Source organism: Pelodiscus sinensis, chromosome 1 (assembly GCF_049634645.1).
Source record: "Pelodiscus sinensis isolate JC-2024 chromosome 1, ASM4963464v1, whole genome shotgun sequence".
Classification (NCBI taxonomy): domain Eukaryota; kingdom Metazoa; phylum Chordata; order Testudines; family Trionychidae; genus Pelodiscus; species Pelodiscus sinensis.
In genome coordinates this window covers 273,693,563-273,719,096 of record NC_134711.1, presented here as the reverse complement: position 1 = coordinate 273,719,096, position 25,534 = coordinate 273,693,563, and the positions used below count along the sequence as shown (strand labels likewise).

General features: G+C 43.3%; 1 protein-coding gene and 1 long non-coding RNA gene across 5 annotated transcripts in view; one reads left to right on the top strand and one right to left on the bottom strand.

Moving 5' to 3' along the window:
* PCDH9 (protocadherin 9) overlaps window positions 1-25,534 on the bottom strand; it is a 963,669-nt gene that overhangs the window by 726,848 nt on the left and 211,287 nt on the right. The window lies entirely within an intron of this gene.
* On the top strand, window positions 18,872-24,825 carry LOC112544197 (uncharacterized). Its single transcript, XR_003087516.2, has 3 exons — window positions 18,872-18,957; window positions 20,642-20,786; window positions 24,688-24,825. It is a non-coding gene; the product is annotated as an uncharacterized LOC112544197 (long non-coding RNA).

The window sequence follows — 25,534 nt, the reverse complement described above, 5'->3', positions numbered from 1 at the left end:
CAAGCAGCATGAACATTGTTTAACATCCCATATTAAAATGTGATTCTAGTGGCCCTTAGTGAAAAGTGGGAAATGGTAAAATTCTTTTTAAAAGATGATGATTTGAAGTTTATAACGTTGGCACTGCATCTGTGAGATTACACTGACAGCTGAATGGAAAACAAAAATAGTACTCCCCTCTTCTGGAACAAGCAAAGGGCACTCACCTCGCAGGTCTCAGAACACTTGGGGAGGGAGGGATAGAACATCTGATTCAAAGCCAAAAGCTCTGTGGGTTTACTATGCAGTTCATGCAGCAGTTGTGTCAACTCCTTCCCCCATCATGGGGAGCTCCAGCCAGATTAGATAGCTAGTTATACAGACAAACAGGCAGACAGACAGACAGATAAAGTGATAAAGAAGCTATTGTTCTGCCCCACATTGTTGAGCACTGTATAATGCCATGGAGAAAGAAGGAATATGCTAATATTCCAGAATGATCTAGGCTTTAGTCATGGTTACCCTATAGCTTTACCCCAGTGCAAAGTAAGTGCATTCTGACTGGTTGCGGTTTGCATCCACTTCCTGTAGTACGCAAGCATACAATTAATTGCAGGGAAATGATGAATCAGGCCCTACATTTTCTAACACTGAGAAGCTGGATGTACCATCCCTTTGGGTGCAATGAAATAGCAACTCTTAATGGTTATAAACCAACTTCTAAAGTCCTAACATCCCAAACTTCAGTCAAGCTTGAATTCAGTTACAAAGCTCACCCTTATAATAAGATTTTACCATTTACATGAGCCACGCTGAAAATCAGATCAAATGTTGGTGAAATTTATTTCTCGGTGTGCTCACCTAGGTACACAGTACAAAAATAATCCTTGTTCAAAATGTTTAAGGCTCAAATGAAACTCTCACACGCAAAAAGGAAACTCAGAATGGGCACTTAAGAAGTGTTTGCAATTTAGAGCTACACTTCAGTAGGAGAGCCGGTTCAAACAAAACAAGAAACAACCCCATTCATTGCACAGAATTTGAAAGGATTGTTGTGCTGCAGACAAGTCTCTCCCAGTGAAGTCAATGGAAATGCCTAATGTGAAAAGGCTGTATGACGGGGTCCTGAATGTGTGAGAGAATGAGCAGCTTCAGGGCTGCATAGCATAAATAACAACTGTTTAAGGGTCTAAAAGGCAAGAAAACAGAGATGCTGTCAACACTATCCTTCCCACAAGAAAAATAAATGGGGACAAAATGGACACTACTCTTTTGTACAGGTGTAGAGCTGCCACTTCAGATAACACATCCATACATCCTTTATTATTGTCATTATGACATATTCAAACGTACTGTCTTCCTTAGTTACTATATGCCCCTCTCACTCTCAAGTTCCACTTGCTCTTAGTGCTATAATTTGAATCCAAGCACTCAAGAAAGATAGTCCATGTGTACACTAGCAAGCTTACAATTGCACAGCAGTATCAACTCAGACCCACTGTAAGACTGTCCCCGGTAACCCCTCTTTGCTCACAGGATTGTGTGCCACTTTCAAAACAATAAAATAATCTCCGGAAGTGTGGGCAGCTATCCTGGTGGGAGAAGCACTCCTACTGATATAACACTGTGCACACTACCACTTATGCCAGCAAAACTTTTGTCACTCGAGGTATGAAAAGACACCCCCTAAGTGACTTAAGTTTTTTCAACATAAGTGACCATGTTGTCATGATCAGAAGGAGTGCTGACCAGCACCTGATGACTAAGGGGTTAACTCAGGTACTTAGTAAAGGTGTTGGTGGGGGGAGGGAGATTCGGGCAATCAGCCAATAACAATGCAGGTAGGAATTTCAAACTGGAAAAGAGGATTTTTTCTCTCTCTCTTCTTTGTTTGAAATCAGAGCAGTTTCTCCCAGATATTGAGGGAGTTGGGAGACACTTTCTCGCTCCAAAAACGGACTTCTTGAAATGTGAAAGTAGGGAAAAGTTTTGATAGTCCATCAGGGTATTGTTTTCCTTGTTTGGGGGTTTGGAAATCATGTCTGAGCTGGCTAACTGTTTTTCTCTTTTGTAACTAAGGATTACAGCCCAGGGACTTTTCCTGAGTATATATATATATATATATAATTGTGGCTACCTTCCACTTAGCCAATTTACCATGCTTGCAACTGTATTATATTTGATAATATAAAAGAGTTTTCCTTTTATTCTAATTAACTGGTATTAGTTGATTGTTGTGTCTTTAGGACAAAGTGCCTAGTTACAAGGGCAGAATCCGTTGTTGTCTGTGGATTCCCTCTGTTTTTCCCAACCCCAAGCAAAACAGAAGTTGGGGCAAGGGGGGAGAGCTTTACCTTAGGGAGAGGATTTCCCAGGTGATCTCTTCCCTGATTTTCTTGGAATCACTTGGGTGGTGGCAATAAAGAACCAGTCTTGTTTTTGTTGTTGTTTTTTGAATCTCAGACGGACTGAGATTGAATAAATTTGTCTCTGGAGTATCACGGATGTTAGTTCGAACTAACATTCATAGCCGCTACACTAGCGCTCCGCTAGTTCGAATTTGAATCGAACTAGCGGAGCGCTTAGTTCGAACTAGGAAAACCTCATTTTACGAGGATTAAGCCTAGTTCGAACTTACTAGTTCGAATTAAGGGGTGTGTAGCCCCTTAATTCGAACTAGTGGGAGGCTAGCCCTCCCCAGGTTTCCCTGGTGGCCACTCTGGCCAACACCAGGGAAACTCTATGCCCCCCTCCCGGCCCCGGACCCCTTAAAGGGGCACGGGCTGGCTACGGTGCCCGTGCCAGGTGCAAGCCTGCCAGAACCCAGCCAGCAGACCCTGCACCTGGCACGGCACAGAGCCACCCACCCGATGTCCCCCAGCACACCCCCTCTTCCCGGGACCAGGCTGGCGGTTCCCGGGAGCTTGCCCTGGACCGCAAGAGGCGGGCACCTTCCTGGGCTAGTGCGGACATCGTGGACCTCGTCCACGATCTCCGCACTAGGCACAGGAAAGAGGCCATCTAGGGCAGGAGAGCTGCCAGCCTGGCCACCCAGGAGCAGGTGTGCATGAAAATCAAGGGGGTCCACTGAGACCCCCGACCCTGAGCCCTGAGCTTATAATGGCCGTACTGGGTCAGACCAAAGGTCCATCTAGCCCAGTAGCCTGTCTGCCGACAGTGGCCAACACTAGGGACCCTGGAGGGGATGGACCAAAGACAGTGACCAAGCCATTTGTCTCGTGCCATCCCTCTCCAGCCTTCCACAAACTTTGGGCAGGGACACCACTCCTACCCCCTGGCTAAGACTACTCCATGGACCCAACTTCCATGACTTGATCTCACTTCCCTTTAAACTCTGTTCTAGTTGTAGCCTTCACAGCCTCCTGCAGCAAGGAGTTCCACAGGTTAACTCTTTGCTTTGGGAAGAAGAACAACTTTCTCTTACTAGTTTCAAGCCTGCTACCCATTCCTTTCCTTTGGTGTCCTCTAGTCCTTCTTTATGGGAACTCATGAAGAACTTTTATGAATGCACCCTCTCCACCCAACCCCTGCTTTTAGAGACCTCTATCCTGTCCCCGCTCCGTCTCCTCTTTTCTAAGCTGAACAGTCCCAGTCTCTGTAGCCTTTCTTCATCTGGGACCTGTTCCCAACCCCTGATCGTGTTAGTTGCCCTCCCCTCTCCCAGCCTTTCTCTTCCCCTCTCCCACCTCCTTTTCCCAGTCTCCCCCAGTTTTGTTCAATAAAGACAGAGTCAATGTTGGAAGATACGTTATCTTTATTTTGTACATCAATAAGAAGGGGGGCTAGGGAAGGGTAAGTGGAAGGAGGTGAGGGAGGAATGGGGTACGAGCCCCCGATGGGGAGGACTGGGCTGGCTCTGCGGGCTTCTGGGGGTGGAAGCTCTCCTGCAGCCCCCCGATTGCCCCCTCTCCCCAGATGGCAGCCTGCGGCAAGTGCAGCCGTGTTGATGGCCGAGTGGTGTGATGTGCCCAGTGTGGGTACTCCGGGCACTCCAAGCCAGGACTGCTTTGCAAGCGGGGCACCCCTTAGAACTGTCTGTCCGGGGTGGGGGTCGGGACCCTTTAAGCGCAGCCCTCGGCTAGCCTGAGACAGCATCTCCACGCTCTAAGTCCTCCTCTTATGCCCTGCCGGCACTGCTTCCGGCCATCCTTAAGCCCTGTTCAGGGTCCACTCAATGTGGACTTGCTAGTTCGAATTAGCAAAACACTAATTCGAACTAGTTTTTAGTTCTAGACGCGTTAGTTCGAATTAGCTTAGTTCGAATTAACTAATTCGAACTAAGTTAGTTCGAATTAGCGCTGTAGTGTAGACGTACCCACAGAGACAGGTTTTGCAGAGCTTATTCTGCTAGCCGTCCCCCCAACTCTGCATGCAGAATGTCAGGTTGGGGGATTAAGCTGTGACACATGTAGACATGGCCTTAGTGATAAAGGATTTAATTCTTCATTGATCAGTTAATTATTTACACTTTCACAATGTGGCTATAAAGAGTTACCTTCATCAGATACTATTTTGTGCCCATTTTGTACTACTACCCATTTTCACCTGGCCAGGCAAGTTGTGAAGAACATCTTGTGAAAAGTAAGCACAATGGAATGGGACATCATGTAAAATATCCACCTCTTTGCATCAGATTAAAAAAGTTCCCATTTCCCTCACCAGTTTACCTCATCTTGAGGTAAGGGGCAATTCCTGTTTTTACCTCAATACACATCCAAGAGTGAGCCAGCATAGGCAGTTTATGTGTTTCTTCAATTTACTTGTAGTTGAGCTAGCACAAACAAACAATCAATGGAATTATGATGCAGGCAGGAAATCAGTGAGCAAAATAATTGTGTTATTTATTCGCACAAAAACCTAATACCGCTCCTGCTGCTGGGGTTGCTCTGCGGTTACTGAACATTTTCACTTCCAACCGAGGAAAAAAAAACAGCAAAAAAAAGAGCAGATACACCCTTGAACTCCCTTTCAAAATGATTTCTTCACCATCTATCAGGAAGCCAGGCCACTGGAGGCTATGTGCGCACACCAGTGAATACTTGTGCATCCAGCACAACAGTTCCATCACAGGAGCTTAAATTGTCTGGACCTAGCTATTTTGGTTTGACTGTTCAACGGTGTTTGCTATCCAAAGCCATTGCCTGTTATTAATGACAAAAAACCCAGACACAAGCCACCACTCATACCTGGGCCAACTGTTCAAGATATATAACGAGGTTGTACTTGTGATCATATTTACCAATAGGGATTTAAAATCCTGTTTAATTAGATAACTGGTTAAATGTTAAGTTTGAATGATTAACTAAATAAATAGAAGTGGGTGGGAGGACACCAGTCATGGGCAGAGGCTAGTCCAGGCTGGCGGCTTATGGCCCTCCATGGGGTTGCCACTTTTAGCATTGCATGGTTTCTTGGCGGGGCTGAAGCAGCCTTCCACCTGTGTCAGTAGCTGCACCTCAGGTACCTGTTTATCTTTACCAGGTAAGTATCAACCGTTAAGTGTGATGCTTACCAGGTAACTGGTTACCCAGTTACCTGTTAACATCCCTATTTACCAGTATTTCATTTAAATGATCATCAAAACTATTTGCATTATTATCTGAGACTGATCCTTCATTTTCAAAAGCTTCAGAGAGGTAGCTGAGTTAGTCTGTAACTGGAAAAACTTAAAAAACAACAAATAGTCTTGTAGCACCTTAGGCTAGGTCTACACTGCAGCCTTTGTCGGCAGAGACAATGCAAATGAAGTGCTCATTAGCATTTCTCGCACTCTTATTTGCATAGTCTCTTCCGATCCGTTTTGTGGAAGAGGTTTTTGCACAAAAAAATGCAGTGTAGACAGGGCCATTTTGCGCACAAAAAGCCTTTTGCACAAGAACCCTTGTTCCTCAAAAATTCAGGTATACAGGACCTTGCACAAAAGCATTTTTTGCCCCATCTATATTGCGGGGTTTTTGCGCAAAAACCTCTTCCACAAAATGGATCAGAAGAGACTATGCAAATGAGAGAACGAGAAATGCTAATGAGCGCTTCATTTGCATTGTCTCTGCTGACAAAGGCTGTGGTATAGACGTAGCCTTAGAAACTAACAAAACAAGTAGATAGTATCATGAGCTTTTGTGGGCACAACTCACTTCATCTTTTTTTTAGTTCTTCATTTTCAGAAAATCAATGCCAACTTCTAATCATCTTGTTATAAAAATGGCTAGAAATTTTTTTAAATCAGTCCTCTGTCATCTTCTACTGAGCAGGTCAGGGCCAATAAAGATTTTGAAGAGGAGATGTTTCACCTTCATTAACAAGCTGATTAAAAGGAGCCCAAGCTCTCTAAAAGTAAAGGAAGACTCAGAGCAGATTGTTCACCAAGAAAGCAGCTGGCATTGTCAAATAGTAATAGCTGGCAGCTCCTGCTGGCACTGACTAACCAAATGCCTTCAGGGTAAAGTGCTTTATAGATTTCTGTAAATGAACACTGATTTGACAAGAAGTCAGACAAACCCACCTATAATGAGAGATGAATATCTACAATATTTGAAGCATAATGGCGCGTTGAAAAAAACAGAATGAGAAAATTCCAGACAGTATGAACATGACAATAAATACACCCAGTGACATCAGTCTTTAATATGCTATGATAATGAATATGTTTGCCCCTTTTGGATATGATAGCTTAGCTAATATGTAGGACTTTGCCAAGTTATTCCTGTTGGGAGGAGAAAGAGATAGTATGTCAGGCTGTGTCCAGACTCCATGCCTCCGTCGACGGAGGCATGTAGATTAGCCAGCTCGGAAGAGGGAAATGAAGCCGCGATTAAAATAATCGCGGCTTCATTTAAATTTAAATGGCTGCCCCGATCTGCCGATCAGCTGTTTGTCGGCAGATCGGGAGAGTCTGGACGCGATGCCCCGACAAAGAAGCCTTTCTTCATCGACACAGGTAAGCCTCGTGAAACCAGGTTTACCTGTGTCGATGAAGAAAGGCTTCTTTGTCGGGGCATCGCGTCCAGACTCTCCCGATCTGCCGACAAACAGCTGATCGGCAGATCGGGGCAGCCATTTAAATTTAAATGAAGCCGCGATTATTTTAATCGCGGCTTCATTTCCCTCTTCCGAGCTGGCTAATCTACATGCCTCCGTCGACGGAGGCATGGAGTCTGGACACAGCCTCAGATATTTCTTCTGTGCAATCTTGTTTATTTATTAAGAGTGCACACAAAGTCAATCTACCTTATGGGATTCCTGTCAGGGACAGTCTAGGTCTACGTGGTCCTACATCAGCATAGGGTCATAAACTAGATCGGGTTGGGGAATCCTTTTTTGGGTCAAAGGCCACTGACCCACAGAAAAATCAGTCAGGCCCAGGCTAGTAGATTTTGTGGGTTCCAGCCCCGGGAGGGGGGGGGGGGAGAACAGCAGGGAGAGGTGCTGGAGTGCCAGTATGAGCTCCCCAGTGCTGAGGGGGAGACCCAAGGCTCAGAGGCCAGATCCAGGTGAGCCTTAGGTTCCCCACCTCTGAACTAGATGATTTCTTGTGAGCTCCTCCAGCCCTACATTACTATGATTCAGCATGAAGGAAGGGTGCCTAATTTGCCCATCAGCTTTAAAACAAGTTACTGTTGATGGCAGCCATTAACAATTTCCAACATAATATACTTTTGGTCTGTCTTTCACAAATTAATGAGTGACATCTCTCCTTTTACTGATCTTGGCTTTAGATGTATGTGTCACGAATCTAGCAAGACATTATCCTTAAAATATTGTCTTCCATGGTATGCAAATGTGAAAGCTGAATGTTGAGCATTATCTTTGATCTTTCTGAGAAAGCAAACTATTTACTAGATAGGAATTTACATTTTGGACTCATTTAAGCAGGAAATGTCTCCTGACATACAATACAGTCAGAGAAAGAACACTCTATTATCAACCAAGCATACAGAACAATGTATATTTAACATGACTAATATTTGCTTGACCACAAAGAAGCAATCACAACATATAAAATACAAGAGGGGACATTTAAACTTTCTGTCAGTCATTCAAGCTAAGCCATCTCTTTCTTATTCTGACCTTCAGGATCCTTCAGAAGTGTTGAGAAAACACCAATAAAGGAAGGCTGCCTCTGTGTTATCCAGCATAACATATCATTAGTTTGCATAGCTGCAAGAATACTTGTCACTATGTATAAACTCTGAAGTGTATTTCTTTCTTCTGAGTAATAACCATTGGTGTTTGAGTCTTAGTCCTGACTCGACATCATTAATTACAGTTTATCCATTGACTTCAGTGGAATCTGAATCAGGCCATTGTAAAAAGACTGCCATCTTTACCAGAAATTTATGTGACATTAGCAATACAGGTGTCCAAACATAAAGGACAGGAAGTCAGTGTTCAGTCTTCTTTACTGTTGGTTTTACAGTCTGGAGAAAATGGTAATGTTTAATGTTTAAATATCAAACATTTGGTTTAAACATCAAAATGTTAAACCAATATTAAGGCAGATTGAAAACTAAGTTTCTAGTGTCTTCCATTGGTGTTAGATGACACTATGTCAAAAACTGCTGCTCCAAATTTGTCAAGTAGCCATTTTTCAGCAACTGGCTTGACCCCAGGTTCATGTATGTCAACTATAATTAAGAATAACATTTCAAAATGTATTCATACTTCTGCGCTACACAAAATAAATGCATATTTGCATTAAGGAAAATACCTTGCAGGGTGCTGACTTCAACTGGAATTGAGGGTCAGGATAAAAATTACCTCATTGGTCCACTATATACACACAGGACAGCATGTGGTAAAACCCAGATGATAACCAGGCCTTACCATACAACAGAAGCAGATAAATCATTTACAATTCCTTTCCCCTTAGGGCATCTGGTCTCTCAGAAGCAAATATGGGGATGATTCTCCTCTCCATTACACCAGTGTGTGGAAACAAACTGCTCACTATAAGGAGTAAAAACGTCCCCTTTATTTAGTGATAACTAGAAATGCTGGAGTAACTCCAGAGACTTATACTAGCCAACATTAGTGTGAGTGAGAGCACACAATTTTTTAAAGGAAAATGGGTTTGTCCCTAATCCTTGGATAAGCTTTTACATTACAAGTAATTGGACACTGACGCTAGTTTGGACACCCACGCTAGCTTGGCCTGTTTCATCTGATTTGGGCCTAACAAGGCTCAAGCCAAGGGGCCGTTTCATTACAGTGTATATATCTATAGGACTGTGTGAGGTGGGCACTCTCTACAATGCAATTAAACAGCTCTGCAGCTCAAGTTCACCTGAGTCAGCTGGCACTGGTCTCTAATTACAATGTAGACGTACCTTAGGAGGAATTATATAAGACAAACCTGTGACACTTCTGAGATTCATCTATTTCCTCAGTCTACAAAAATACATTGGTTTCCCCTTATCAGGCATTTATAAAAATCACTCATATTCATGGGCGAAAGGTATCATAGGCCATTGCTTTCCTTCGTGCTGCTGCCCACCACCACTGGACACCTGGGCTGTAGTGCCCCTTTCACTTCCACAAGAACACCCCAGTCCTGCCTCCATTTCACACCCGACCCCCAAAAGGTCTCCACTGCTATTGTTCTGGGGGACAGGGCAGTGAGGAGCGATGCAGAAAGCCAGCTGGGGAGCTGGGGAGTCTAGGCCAGGACCTGCTGGGGCCAGTAGCTCAGCTGTGGGAGGGTCTTCAGGGTGGAGGGAGCTGATGCTCAAGGAAGATGCCGGTTGGGCCCAGCACTGGAATTGGCCCAACTCTGGAAGCACTGAGGCCAGCGTGGTGCTCACGGTTGGGGGGGGGGGGTGTCTACTGGCTCGAACCGGCAGTGGACCCTCCCGCTGCTGGGCTGGGACTGACTGATGCTCAGGGAGTCTGTCAGCCCAACCATGGGCCAACCCAGTGCCCACGGGGCCAGGAGAGTGAAGTATGATCATGCCCCGGGGAATAAGGGGAACCTGTGGCAGTGGCTTGACTCAATGTGGATGAGGTGGGTAGGCTGAGGCTCCTCCATTCAGGGAGGGTCCTTCAAGGGTTTTCTTTAGTTGTGGGTTGCTCAGGACTCTGGCACACGGGGACAGGGCCTTGGGCAGAAGGGGCGGAACTTGTGGGATTTATTCCCCAAAGTGGGGGCTCACCTGCCACCCATGCTCATGCTCTCACTGAAGTCAACGGTAAATCTGCCATTAATTTCAGTGATCCAAAAATCACATCCTTAAAAAACACTACAGTGTATATGCTATTGCAGAATTACAAAACTGAATGCTGTAACATTTAAACATGCACCCACACTACTTTGTTTAAAAATTAATGTAATTATTTTCTTCTTCCCTCTCCAACACTTATTAACAAGTCAGTCTACATTTTGGACCAATTCTGTATCATTTCATATATGTAAAAAGATGATGTTGTGCAAAAGTTTCAGCAGCGCAAAAAACAGATAATACCGGAAAATCTGTACAGCAAATATGCTGGCCTCATTTCAAGTCAATGGGAGTTTTTCTGTCAACTTTAACAGAGCCAGAATTTCACACTTACTTTTTGTCCTCTTTCATCGCTCTTAAAAATTGAACTTTGACCTTTTTAGCATAATAAATACTATTCTGAATAGTTATTTAGTATTTCTATAGCTTCATGAAGTTTCATGGAGAAATAAGACAAGCCTCCTATCCCAAAGAGTCTGCAACCTTTACAAAACAGTGCAGTTTAAACTGAATTTTTGAAGCATTTAATGTACCCTTTGGTACTCAAGATACAATCTCACGAATTTCAATGAATTAGAATGGAGACACATGCTCTTAATTGTATTTGTTCTAGCAGTGACCTAGATGTGTGCAGACAATTCCATTAAAAAATAAGGCCAAAGACTTATTCATTTGAACAGTTCCATTACACTCAGTAGAATTATCCAGATGACTATGGCCAGCATAATTTGGCCCTCAGCAATGAGCATACTGAATCATAAACTTAAGTTCCAACAGCCTTTAACACACAAAATGGAACTCTGAAAATTATTTGCGCTGAACCTTCTTAAACAGAGCCTTATGCTTAAGATTTATGTTTGCATATCACAGCCTGCCATCTTAAAAATTATCACACATGGACTGATGCTGATTGCACAGATGCCCCCTGCAAGCCCCAGCTGGAGCTCTCCTTTACTCCCAATCACAGCATTTTGAACTCAGATCTCCAAACCCACAGGGATTTTCTTCCAACGTCCAAACAAACCTGCAGGGTTCAGTTTGTGAACTCACGCAAAACAAACCCAGCAGGGTTTGCAAAAAAAGCCCTACCTAGAAGCCAGATATTCTTAATCCAGAAAAAAAAACCTGTATGGATTGCAAAGGAGAATAAATGTTAACTGTCTGAGTGTGATTGTACATACTTACACGCTTAACCTGCTCCACTCTCCGTTACATCATATGTTGTAAATTAACAAAGTGTAATTTTCAGTACATTAGGGAGATAGCACATTAAGCTTCCAGCTTTCAGTCACATTTAATAAAGCTAAATCCTTCTGGCGAATGAGCAGCACCTCTTGGCTACTTTGAAAATAACCCATTGAGAATAGCTACATTATTCTATATATTTATAGAGCGGATGGTATCTTTCCAGAAAGCAAGCAGGAAAAAACTACTATTAAATGTTTTAAAATAAAAGGCCAATGCCATAGGGTTTTGGTTTTTTTTTTGGAGGGAGAGGGTGTTTGCTATAATTATTGACAACAGTGAAAAGATTGTTTAAGACTGGCTGTGTCAGAGTTCTGGATACCATGTGTGACAGGCTCTGCAGGTATACAGTGCTTTGCCTATTGATACAAATTGAATCTGAAAATAGCAATTTATTCAGCAAATCAAACCAATCACTACACTGCAGTTTTCTCCTTCAGCTCTCATTTCCCAACCAACTTTTCTTAACCACTTTGCTACTTCTGCTCTACAGAGAGCATTCAGTTGCCATTAGGTGTTGACTAAGGGGAAGGTGTGGTGTTATAGCCTTAGAATGATGGCTTTAAGTCTTGTTCATCCACATCTCTTCTGCATACTCTTATTTATCAAAACAGTGAAAAAATAATCACTTCATTATGCTTTGTAAAGCAATTCTAAAACATCAAACACCAGAATTATTTGCAAGTGAAAATTTCTATTATAAACTGCCTATAGTATATTTTCTGAAGAACAAATTTCTTGTGTGTGTTTGTGTGTGGTGTGAAGAGCTAACCTTTAAAACTGTATATAAGTAATTGTTTTTCTGAGTTATTTTGTTCAAGGCACTTAAAGACCAACAGTCCAGTTCCTGAAAACAACAACAACCAAATCAAGGATCACAAGCATGAAAATTAATGGTGAGTTGCCTGACAGGAATGCACTGGGGGGGAGGGGGAAGAGGGAATGTGCTACTAGTTCAGGAAGGCAGGATTGCAAGCAACTGAAGGGAGGAAATTAGAGCAATTTTACCATGTTGAGCCAGTACAGAGCCCTGGATTAATAGCTAGCCCTGGCAAGGCTCAAATGTGAGGATGTTCACACTGGGCATCCCGGACTCATTGCTTCTAGAGGTTGTTGCTATGGTAACCAGTGACAAGCAGCCAACAGGAAAATGAATTTAGAAAAGGTAGTTCAGAAATATTTAAAGAAAAAAGAAAAACAATGAAAGAAATGTTGATGTTTATGAGAATACATGTAGCTTCCTTCTGGAGGGAATCTAAAGTAAAAAACCCAACAACGGTGAAATATAATGAATATCCATTTCCCCCAACCATATTTAAATGAGTTTCTAATTGAAAGAATTTGGTTTCTTATTGATGTGACAGCTTATCAGTGACTCAGCAAAATAAGTAGCCTCTGAAAACTGCATGGAAGTGTTAGTTCATTGTTCTCATCTAAATTGTTTACAGGAAGCCTGGTGTGGCCCACTTATTACTTTTGCCTATAAATCATCCAGGGAATAGTTCTCTCCTGCCACGTAAAAGGCTCAATGGGAAGACTATTAGTCATTTAAACAAAAAAGATGTAAAACTTAAATCTGCTGGAAAATTCAGGTGTTTTTTTTTTTAAATGAATGACAAAGCACAGCCGGTTCCTTTAAGAGCAAATTGTTGTTCAAAGTATGTTGGCTGGAATTGTGTTCAGTGGTCTGTAAATCACGGTATCCATGCCCAGCTGTGCAGCACTGTATGGAAGAAAAGGTTTCACATGGTGGTGCCCCTTAGAGATAGCTCTGGACATGTATAGCAGAGGAAATAGCTATTGTTGTTTACTTGCTGTGCTATCAATCTGGTATGCACTGTTTAGAAATCCATGTGTGAACTACATTATCTTATCTCTCACAAAACATCGTCCCATAGCCTCATAAACTCCTATTAGTTTTATCTCTTTCTGCCAGCACTCTAGTACTGTTCTGGTAAAGCAAAAGTGCTAAATGATGCTTTCCTATAGCATCCTACATTTGGAGCATGCTTTTTTCCCCTCTAGAAATGCCACACACCTGCCTCAATGCAGGGAGGGACAATTTGATGGGGCCCACAGTGAAAAGGGAACAGTCCCAAGTGCAAGAGAAGTTTTACAATTTTACTACTTGACATAATAGGTAGTTCATAAAAGGTAATTCTTCCCCTGGTAAGCTTCTGGTACCTATTGGTCAGCTATGGAGCAGAGCGGGGAGGTGGGGGAGAGGGATTGGGTGCAGGGAGGTGAGAGGCCTCTAGCTAGGGGTACAGGCTCTGGGATGAGTCCAGGGATGAGGGGTTTGGGTTGTAGGAAGGGAACTCTAGGCTGGGAACAAGGGATTGGGAGTGTGAAAGGGAATGTGGGCTCTGGGTGATAGTGTGGGTGTGGGAGGGGATCCAGGGCTGCAGCACAAGGGTTTGGGGGTATAAGAGATCCTTCAGGTTGGGGATGAAGGGATCAGGGTATGGGAAGGCAACCAGTTTGGAACAGAGGTTTGGGGCATGGGAAGACATGCAGGGTCCAAACAGTGCATACGTAAGGTGGCTCCCAGGAAACATCCAGCAGGTTCTTGCTGTTCCTAGGTAGGGACCAGGAAGGCTCTGTGTGCTACCGGCTCATGCAGGTATCAACTGCACAACTCCCATTGGTTGTGGTTCCCAGGCAATGGGAGCTGCAGAGTTGATGCTCAGGATGGAAGCAATGCATGGAGTGTCCCTGGCCTCCTCGTATGCATAGGAGCTGTAGGAACCTGTCTGCCACTTCCTGGGAGCCACATAGAGCCAGGACAAGTAGAGAGCCTGTCTTAGCCTCACTGGACTTTTAACAACCTGATCTGCAGTGCAGAATAGAGCCACCAGGATCTCTTTCCAACCAGGTATTAGGTTTGCAACCCTCCAGGATTTATTTGGAGTCTTAAGTAATTAGCATCAATCTCCCAATGACCATTGAAAGCAATCCAGGCAATTTTACATAGGATATTTTAAGAAAATGGAATTACGTTATACTGGAGGGAAAAAAATCTCCTGGAATAGCTTCAGTCAGAGTTGGCAACTTTACCAGGTATTGAAAAATCGCATGCCTGATTCCCCTAAATACACCTTTTGTCCCCTTGCAGAGAGAATGTGTGAAGTCTGTGGGGCGGCTGAGTCCTGAGGCATAAATTGAGAACAGCCTACCATGCATTATGGGTTACATTGTAATTACCCCTGTAATCTCCATGCTGGAACCAATTAAGAGGACTATAACCTAGGCAGGCGAATGAAGCTGCCACCCAGATCTCAAAGCTCTAAGGGTAGTAAAATAGTGTGGTGAAATGCCTGGGGAAAAATGGCATAGGGCACAAATTTGCTTGCTCTCCACGACACTAAAATATTTAGTTATGGCTCCCCTCCCCTGCATTAAAATCGAATAAAAAAAAAAGAGTTATGACCTGCTGGTTAACACCACGTATCTGCCCTCATTTTACTGCTGTGTCCACATCAAGTGATTGAAGGCTAAAATCAGAAAGACAAGTGAGAAAGCCTAGAAAAACTTAAATAGTATTTCTCAGTCAAGTTCATTTTAAAAAAAAGAATAAAGTTGTGAAGAAGCCAAAGCTTTTGATAAGGTATTTTCACACACACACACACATACTCCCATGTTGCACATATTTGTAAATACAAGGTATAGGTACAATCTTATCACAGAGTATGACCCGCTTCAAAAAACAGATAAGTTAATGTTTTGGATTTCTTTTGATTCCTCACCTGTCATTCTGAGGCCTCCAATTACCTGTCTTTTTCACTTTGTAAAATCCTTGTTTTACAGTCATCATCACTTGTTTCGTTGCTGTGAATTGTGTAAATTCCAGGGCAGCTGTGCTTTCTTTATAGATTCTGAACATGGGGAGCATTCCCAATTTTGCCACTGACTCACTGTTTGACATCGGGCAATTAATTTAGTTGCCTCCATCTCTCCATAAGTAAAATGGAGAAAACACATTACGTTCTTTCATTTTAAATAAATGAAAAGCGGTGCTATGCAAATGCTAAATTTGTTTAGATTGAGTTTGAAACATTATAACTCTCCTCTCACTCATCATATTTCTCAGATCTAAAGACTATAAAGAAATTTTAAAATAGATATTATAGGTAGAATGAAGGTTGCACAATGCTTGTTTTCAGTTATTTATAATTTTGCAAAACTTTTTTTTCCCATCAGAATCTAAAATAATCCTTGTTTATATTCTACATCAACAATTTTTTTCAGTCAAACCTTGATATGGAACCAGATTTCAGCTGTGAGTAGCTGAAGTAGTATAATATAAACATACGTGAAAAAATGCACCGTATGTTTAGAATAGTGTCTTCACAGTGCCTATTTAAATGTTGCCAGTTTTTAGTCCTAAAGACTTTTCTGCAGCCCTGTAAGCTGTAAGCTGAAATTAATCAGAAGAGATAAATGTGATAAGCACAGAAACAATGTAGCTGAATTTTATGGAAAATAAGCAGATGCTCAGAAGTAGAACTGCTTACCGGTTCTTCATATTCAGGGATTATGGGGATGGGGAGAAATTAGTATTTGTCCAAACCTTTAATTATTTGCCTAGCAGCTAGTATCCAAAGGTCACATCACTCATACCGCTGGGAAAAAACCACCACAAGGTCCTTTGGGGAAGAAATAAACGGTATAAGGTTCCCCATGCAGATTTCTCTCTGAATCATTTGCCTCTCATGGATCTGATCCCTGTGGAATGAGCCCACTGATCACCTGAGATTTGTCAGCTGTGAAAGGCCTTCCATGAAGAAGACCTGTATCTCCACATTGACTCCAGGTTAGCACTATGTGACGGCACGTTGGGGGTTCCCTGTCTCCTGCACCCCGAAATGGCACAAACAGACTGTACCAGCCAGTGGAATTGAGGGTGGTTTATTGCTCCTCCAGCACAGCGCAGCACAGATGTAATCTGGTTACAGGAACTGGGCTAGGAGGCCTCAGGCCCCCTTGAGATGGGGGAGACTGGGCCCCTAAACTCCAGCTCCTCTCCCTAGGCTGTCTCATCCATCCTCACAGACAGCCACCAACCAACTAACCCACTTCCAGCCCTGCAAGTACCCCCACTACGTCACACACTAGGGTTGTGAGATGGTTGATACAAAAATACTAAACACCCTCCCCGCCCCCAAAAAAAATACCGGGAAAAAATTCTGTTGAAGGAGAAAAAAGGGGGGAGGGACACCAAAGTTATTGAGCAAAAAAAATAAAATTAAAATAAAACAGCATTAAAACAGCATGTCCAGCATTAAAACAGCAAATAAAACAGCATTTAACAGCATTAAAACTTTAAGAGTGAATGCAGGGATAGGCACTGGGGAGCGGTTGAGCACTGAGACCCAGGGGCAGCATTGCTTCCCCTTGGTCAGCAGCCATTTTGTGCCTGCAGCCTTGCAGAACCAGGTAAGCATGGGGGCTGCGGTCGGGGGACTGGGGATGTTGGGAGCCAGGCAGGGGCTCGGGGGAAGGGGGCGGAGAAAGCCAGGCACTGAGTGTTTGTAGGGTTGTCAGGTGCCCGGCATTTTCACCTCCTGGCTGGGGGAAAAATCAGAAAATACCAGGCATTTGAGGTGTCCGGTATTCTCTGAATTTTTTTACTGGACAGGAGGCGAAAATACCGGACTGTCCAGGTGGATACTGGACACCTGGCAACCCTAGTTAGCACTGACCTCTCTGCACACAGGTCCTTAGGTCTAGAGAAGGCTGTCCATAGATACATGTTACAAACAGCAGGCATGAGAAAAGATTGTGCTATGGAGGCAGGGGTGCTGACATGACTGCTGGGCCCTTGGGCAAGGTGGGGGAATCCTGCTCCATGCTCCCAGAAGAGATGGGGCCTCAGGCAGAAGGAGTGGCAGAGCATGCTGAACCAAGCCCTCATCTCCCCCCCCCCCTACATTCCGCCCCCACCTCCAGGTAGCCCTCACTGCCACCTGAAGTGTCCCTCCTGGTGGTCCAGTGGTGATTTAAAGTGTCTGCCAACAGGGGAAACAAAAGGAGAATTGTCCCAGGGCCACTCCTGCAGCAGTGGTCGTGGCCAGAATCCTGGCCCTTTAAATCCCCGCCAGAGTGCGCATAGGCATTTACAATACACATTTATTCCTCTGCTATGTTTGGGATGGCGTGAATTAGATATGAAACACATTAAAAATGTTGAATCTTTGAGCACTGAATTTTTTTGCTTATATAATTCCCCAGGGTTCCTTCAGCATGATATCATGTACTACTTAAACTGATTACAATAGCTGTTTAAGTGATTATAGGGCACGGGACAAACTGCTATAAAAGTTGTTCTATTTAAAACTGGCGTTGGTGTCCTATCACTCCAATAGGGCAAAACACTGCCGATTCTCCTGGTATGGTGGAAGGAAAGGCAACAGCTGAAGAAAATGTCTAAGTCGTAAGTGGATAAGACTACAGAGAGGCCATACCCACTTGCGGACATAAGGATTTACTAATTAGCCCCCAGATCCGCAGCATCTGCCGCATCAAAATATGTGGCAAGAAAAATCTAAAAGAAAACTATATGCAAGACTTAGTTCTAGGGGCAAACCTTTACTTCTGAACAAGAAAATATGAACATTGGTTCCTTAATTACAGAACCATGAGTTTTTCTCATTGATTTATTTTGATTACCTTTGAAGACTCTGGCACTGTTCCTGAGCTCTACAGCAAAAAGCCAAGTTTCAGCTTTCATAATATGTACAGCTAGAGGCCAACCTCATTCTGCTATTAGGAAATTAGGGGTTTGCCTCTTCCTGCTTGTGAAACTGACTCATTCCGTTCAGCCTAACATGTGGTAAGCCACGCGATTTCTCTACTTTCAAAGTATCTGGAGTGTCTTTATTTTTATCCTTGGTTAAGATGCCTTTTAAAATATCTACCTTTAATTTTCTTCAATTTCCAAATGTGTAAAAGGTGGATAATACTTCTTACCAACCCCAAATACCTATGCATTAATTCAGCTATAGAAAATACTTCACAAAAAAAAAATTAAGTGTCTGTATTATGTGCTTGCTATAGTATTTCTGTTTTACTCAGACTCAAGAGAAAATCCCATAATGAATCTGATTTGTTGCGGACAACATGGAAGGATGGTTAGTTGGCAAATGAGCAAAATTTAAAAGAATTTACCCCATATGCAGTTTTAGCTTGTTTCTTGTTATTTAAACCTCTCTGCTTGACTGTTTCAACTATAAAATATTCTACATAGTTTTTTCTCTATTCCTTCAAATCTGTATACATACGAAGCAGAGACAGACAGCCTCTGAGTCTACTGACCGGACAGTCTGAACACTGATTAAGTCAACATTATAATCAATAGATTGCTTTATTTGGCTTTAATTCTCACTGGCATGCTTTGATTAATATTTGCTTTCCAAAAGAAACATGAAAATGAGATCATGTGCTGCTGGCTTGAACTGTCATGCAACCATGGGACACTGAGCCAACTCTGGGGAAAAAGGTAAACTCTAGTAGATAAATGCCAATTTCAGGGGGTTTGACATTATATGATATTTAAATTAAAGGAAATGTTTTACTGTTGCCTCCTTCTCTGAATCTGCTGATTTTTCCCTTTCAGAAGATTCTGATAAAATATATGATCATGCTCTGCCAAGGCTCTCAATTCCTCTTCAGTGCAGACGGCAGGGTTTATATGATAAAATTTTAATGACTATGGACTCGCATAACAATGTGAGGCACCAGCATATTTTCAATAATGCTACATGTCTGCAAAGACTGGCATCGGGTGATATTCCTACAGCTGAATCCTACGTGTCCTGAGAGGCAGGCTTAGTGCAGATAGAGGCAGCTCCAAAGAAAGCTCCATTATCATGCAGCAGTCATATGGGTGAAATGGAGATTTATGAAGCCCTGCCAAAGCAACTATACTATGGACTGTAAATTAAAATAGGGACTTAACTCATATCAAGGTACCTGTTGGAGAGGCCAGTTTTCTGATTACCCCCATCTATTTAGAAAGAGGCAAGCTGTGCAGGTCCCTTGATTATGTACTCCTCACCTCTCTGTGAGATTCAAACACTACCTCATGAAAGATACCGGCCTGTTTTCATAGAATCATAGAATACTAGGATTGGAAGGGACCTTGAGAGGTCATCAAGTCCAGTCCCCTGCCCTCACAGCAGGACCAAGCACCATCTAGATCAGGGCTACTCAATTTTGGAAGCCCCAGGGGCCACAATGATACTCTCACAGTTCACAACGAGGGCTGCAACTTAAGTGTGGTTGCATATACATGCAAATATATATGCAAATAGCTTCTTTCACACTGATGGGCATGGATATAAAGATTAAGGCAAGATTACACAACACACAGGCCTGAGTTAAGTCAGTTCTGCTGGTATTAATAAAATGCAATATTTACCCAGTTTCCACCCACATGGCAGCACTTTTAATGAGCAATGACAGTCCAGGAATTTAACTACTAAAACAAATATCAACAGAAGAACATTATATTAACTACTTTTTTGTTTTGGCTCCCACCCACGGGTCGCGTGTCAAGCCTTGCGTAAACCCAAACCACACCGCAGGCTGCAAACAAAGGAGTGGCGGGACACATGTGGCCCGTGGGCAGCATGTTGAGTAGCCCTGGTCTAGATCATCCCTGATAGATGTTTGTTTTCAGAAACAGTTCCATATACTGTACTATTTTCAGAAACAGGATAAAAATATTCCCAGCAATTTCTGTTTTTCCCCTTTTGTTCTTGTGAACTCAATTTAGCTTCCTTATTTTCACAAGCGGTCTAACTAATTGAGAAAAGTTGCTCCTCCTGATTTATACCAGCATAAGCCACAACAGATTGAGGCTCAGAGGAGTTGATTCTGGTCTCGGACTTAATGTTGTTGTCTGTGATTCACAACTTTGTCTCATCAGCCACTGCACACGGGTGATACTTGCATTTTAATGGCTGAGCCTGAGTAATTCAAGTTGCTCTTTTCACCAAGTTGTACATTGCTGAGCATCTTTCAAAGATTGGGAGAAAGCAACTTTTAGTATAGTTGCTGCTCAACTTTCCTCAAAACTCTTAGGTCTGCATAATGGATTCTAAGCCTGTTTAAAAATCCAAGATGAAGAGGTGAATTCTGTGCTGACTTGCATGTAGTATGTCCTCCATTTGTGTCCACAGGCATTCTCATGGTGTAAATCAATGGAGAATTCATCTCAGAATATGTCTACGAGGTCACCAGACCCTTGGCCATTGCAGAATTGTTCCCAGTGAAAGCAAAAATAGACTACAATTTTTCTGCAGTACTTCTGTCACCTCAGCACATGTAAGATAAACTCAGTTCCTCCACTTTGTACCCAGCCAAGCAGAAACCTCCATGTTATGTTAAATAATATGAATTTACTTTCCACACAGACCAAGTCAACCTCAAGAGGCTTAGCATGCCTTTCTCTTTCCTATAATTTTTATTTTACTTTATATCCCTTTGGAAGTGGTCAAATGAAAAAAGAATAAAAAACTTCTCTCCTAAAAGAAATAAAGGCCACGCCCCCCCCCCTTCATTATCCTGATATGGGAAAGAGAATACTGATCAACTTTCTGCTTTTTTGTACAGTTTTAAATAAAATTCACTGCACATTCCAGACCACTACAAGGAGATTTTGCCTCAAGTGCAACTTGTTCCACATGGACCATTTTGCACTTGTCTTATGTGTAAATGTGCCATTTTATGTTGAAGTAAGTAAAGGTAGCTAGACAGTATGTACACAGTAACTTAGTTATCACTTCAGCCCACAAGTACCATGCCCCAAGGCATGCCATAAGTAATGATTCATGAAGCAAACCCCAAATTTTCAACCATCTGAAGTAGCAAGACATACCTCCTAGGACCTGGTGAAATGCTATATATATCGCTAGAACACAAAATGGTTATATACTTTGTTACAGAGCTTTCTTTGAAGTGCACTAGAGAAGTGCAATAATATTATATTGGCTCTTATCACTCAGGCTAAGATTTTGCAATGGATATTTTTAGTAAAAGTCACAGGCAGGTCACAGACAATACAGAAAATCCACAGAAACTGTGACCCATTTCTGACTTTTACTAAAAATATCTTTAACAAAATGAGGATCTGCAGGTCCCCACAACGCCTGCAGCTTCAGGAGCCCCCATCGCAGGTTGCGTGTTGGCGCTCCAAGGTCCCCTGCAGCAGTGGGGGATGGGGGAATGCAGGATACTCCTGCAGCGCTGGGGGTCTCCACATGCCTTCAGGGGCCAGGAACTGTGGGGTGCCCCCAACTGCTCACAGCTGTGGAGTCCAGCAGCAGCCAGAAGCTTGGAGGTTCCCACCCCTTCCACGGTGTCAGGGAGCTCTGGAGTGACCTCGCTGCTTCTGGGGGCTGGGAGCTGTTGGAGCCCCTCATGCCAGCAGCTAAGGGGTCCCTGTTGCCTACATAGCACTGTGAGGTCAGGGCTTCCTCTGCTGCCTAAAGCCATCAGGAGCTCCGGGGTTCTTTTGCTGCTCCCAACAGCTGGGATTTCAGGGGCCCGGAGAGGTGGCAGGTTTACTCGACGGCTCCTGGCCTTCACGGATGGCAGTGGACACTGCAGCTCCAGAGCACCACAGGCTGAAGTCACAAAGGTTGCTGGAAGTCATGGATTCTGTGACTATGCGACCTCTGTGACAAAACTGTAGCTTTATTTATCACTTTTTATAACCCCGCAAATATTAGAGTAACCCATAGAATCATAGAACACTGGAACTGGAAGGGACCTTGAGAGGTCATTGAGTCCAGTTCCCTGCCCTCATGGCAGGCCCCAGTACTGTCTAGACCATCCCTGATAGATGTCTATCTAACCTGCTCTTAAATATCTCTAGAGATGGAGATTCCACAACCTCTCTAGGCAACTTATTCCAGTGTTTCACCAACCTGACAGTTAGAAAGTTTTTCACAATGTCCAATCTAAACCTCCCTTGCTTTAGTTTAAGCCCATTGCTTCTTGTCCTATCCTCAGAGGCTAAGGAGAACAATTTTTCTCCCTCCTCCTTGTGACACCTTTTTGGATACCTGAAACCGCTATCTTGTTCCCTCTCAGTCTTCTCCTTTCCAAACTAAACAAACCCAATTCTTTCGGTCTTCCTTCATAGGTCACATTCTCTAGACCTTTAATCATTCTTGTTGCTCTTCTCTGAACCCTCTCCAGTTTCTCCACATCTTCCTTGAAATGCGGTGCCCAGAACTGGACACAATACTCCAACTGAGGCCTAATCAGCACAGAGTAGAGGGAAAGAATTACTTCTTGTGTCTTGCTCACAAGTAACATGGCCCATGTGCCTGAGGGGGAGTTATCTTTTTAAGAGGCCCATAGGCGGGAGGTAGGAGTAATTGCTGTGTCTGGGTCATTGTTGCTAGGCAGCTTTAGCTCTCCACACCCAGAAACTTCTGCAATGGGGTGTGATATTTTGGGGTCAACTCCAAGATGTTCCCTCCCTGTTGTTGAGATCAGCCTCTGTCAAGGCTGATTCCCCACTCTGGCACGATGAATGCAGAAGTGGGGGCCCGCAAAAGTACCCCAAAACCTTATCTTTCCAGGCTTTGGTATAAAACGTCCCCCCCAAAATCCTAAAAAACCCTAGATTTTGGGGATAAAAATCCACTGCCACCATCAAGTGCTTTTGAATCCCCAAACAGGGGTGGACACTTGAAACCAATCCCAGGGGCACCCCAAGTTCTTTTCTCCAAAGAGCTTGAAAAAGAAAGAGAAAATACGAACTGCAGTCTGTGGCTGCTATCCCCTAGTCAGAGGCATGCAGATATCCACAGACAGATTTTTCAGGATACAGAACTGAACCAGTACCAGGTTAATAAAAAAGAAACATTTTTTATTATCAAAACAATACTCCTGTTACAAGCATAGTTGGATTGGATAGATGGTAAGAGCCACCAATTAATAAACTCATGTGGAATTTTCCCATGGGCCCAAAACTTAGTTACAAAAGAGAGGAAGCCCTATTTATAAATACACAGACATCAGATTCCCATTCCCAAACAATAAAACAATAAAACCTAACAGATTTATCTAGACTTTGCCCTACTTACAGATAGTGAAGAGTCTTTTCCTGGAGAGGGACATGTTGTCTGCCTCCCTCAATATCTGGAGAGTCAACTGGCCAGGGACAAAGGAAGGAAAAATAAAAAAATCCTGTGTCCCAGTTTGAAATCCCTATCTGCATTTCTATTGGCTGACTGCTATCTGGCTAGGTACAGTTAATCTCTTAGTACCCAGGCTGCTGCCCATCCTTCATGGTTATGGCATATCTTTTTAAGAGGCCGATAGGCAGGAGATAGGGGTGAGTGCTGTGTCTGGATCATTGCTGCTAGACAGATTTAGCTCTCCACACCCAGAAGCTTCTGCAATAAGGTGTGATATTTTGTGGTCAACTCCAAGATGTACCCTCCCTGTAGTTGGGATCAGACTCCATGAAGGCAAGCAGTCAGGGCAGCTGCTTTACTAAGGGTGTCCTTTGTGAGCCGGAGGAAGATGAACTCAGAAGCAGAAAGCAGGTCGCCATCCCTCATTCTGAAGCATTCCTCAACAGACTAGTGATATTGTTAACCAGCTAACAAGGAAACATGGGCAATATTACTTATAGCAAGGAGAAATTAGGAGGAAAACTTAACTTCGATTTTAATTGTATGCTTAGCATGGAGTGACTGCTGAGGAGGGACAGGAGAAGGAAACCATGTCCATAGGAGATTCCTCCCCATGCCCCCACCCAGTCTGGGGGAAGGCTGTGACGACTCTTTCTCCACCCCAGGCTCTGCCCCTGCTCCACTCCACCCTGCCTCTTCCTCTCATCTGCTCCGTTTCTGCCCCACCTCTTCCCCCAAGTCTCTGCCCAGAGCAACATGGCCTCAAAGGATTAGCTAGAAGTGGGGTTTGGGCAGATCTGCACTCACTGGCAGTGATGTGGGGGGAGCAGAAGCCCCCCCTTCTCTCCCACTCCCTGCTGCTTCAAGGGGGGGAGGGAAGGTAGCAACTAACATTTGCTTATCGGATAGTCGACTAGTTAACTAGTCGGTCACATCCCTAGTCCCAAGTGTGCCAGATCAGGGAGGTTCAGCCTGTACTGTACTATGATGCACCAAATTTTCTTTAAATGTAGAATGGTGAAAGAATCATTTATATTTTATTATTCTCCATTTGTATATGCCACTTGTAACAGGGCCTTCTTTCCGTCAACGCACTTGTGACTTAACTGAATGACTGGTGACTAGCTTGCAGTGATGTCAACAGAAGAAAAGTCTGCATGGATGCCAACAGAGGATCCCTACGAGCAAGTGGAAGGAAGACGCTGTTTCCGACACAGCAGACTGTACAGATTTGGTGTTCAAAGATTGTAACTGAGACTTAAATGAACTACATATAAGCTTTTGGGAACCCTTAGTTTCTTCTTACTGTGTTTCTGTGGGGACTGAACTGTTCAGATTTTAATTTATTTTCTTTATGTTTATGTATAACTGTGACGATAATGCCTGTGGGTCATAAAATACCCATGTTATGCTATGAAAATTATATTATTTTTCTTCATAACATTTTATAAAGTTATGTAATGAAATGAATGTCTTTAGTTCCTGTTGGGATTTGAATGGGGAGGAGGCTGACTCGTGTGCGTGTGTGTGTGTATGTGTCCAGAAATATTTGTATTGTCTGTTAAATAAAGGAGACAAGATATGCCAGAGCAACATTTGCACACATGGGCAGCAACAGCACAGGTGGCTTTATGGTAGCGTGCTGCCTCCACAATCCTCAGAACTGCTCTAAATTTGTGCAGTAAATAACAGCTCCCAAGAATCCTATCTGCTGGCCAGGACTGCTGGGCAGGAACAACTGAAATAGTGCTGGCATTAGGTAGCTATAAGTCCTCTTTATGCTGCTGAGATTGTGGATCTGGTCCATTTTTCTCCATCCCATTCAACAGAGTTCTTCTGGCTTTTCTATAAGGAGGATAATAAAACCACCCAACACATCCTTCTCTCTCCTGGCAATACTGGCAAAGCACTTACTGGCAT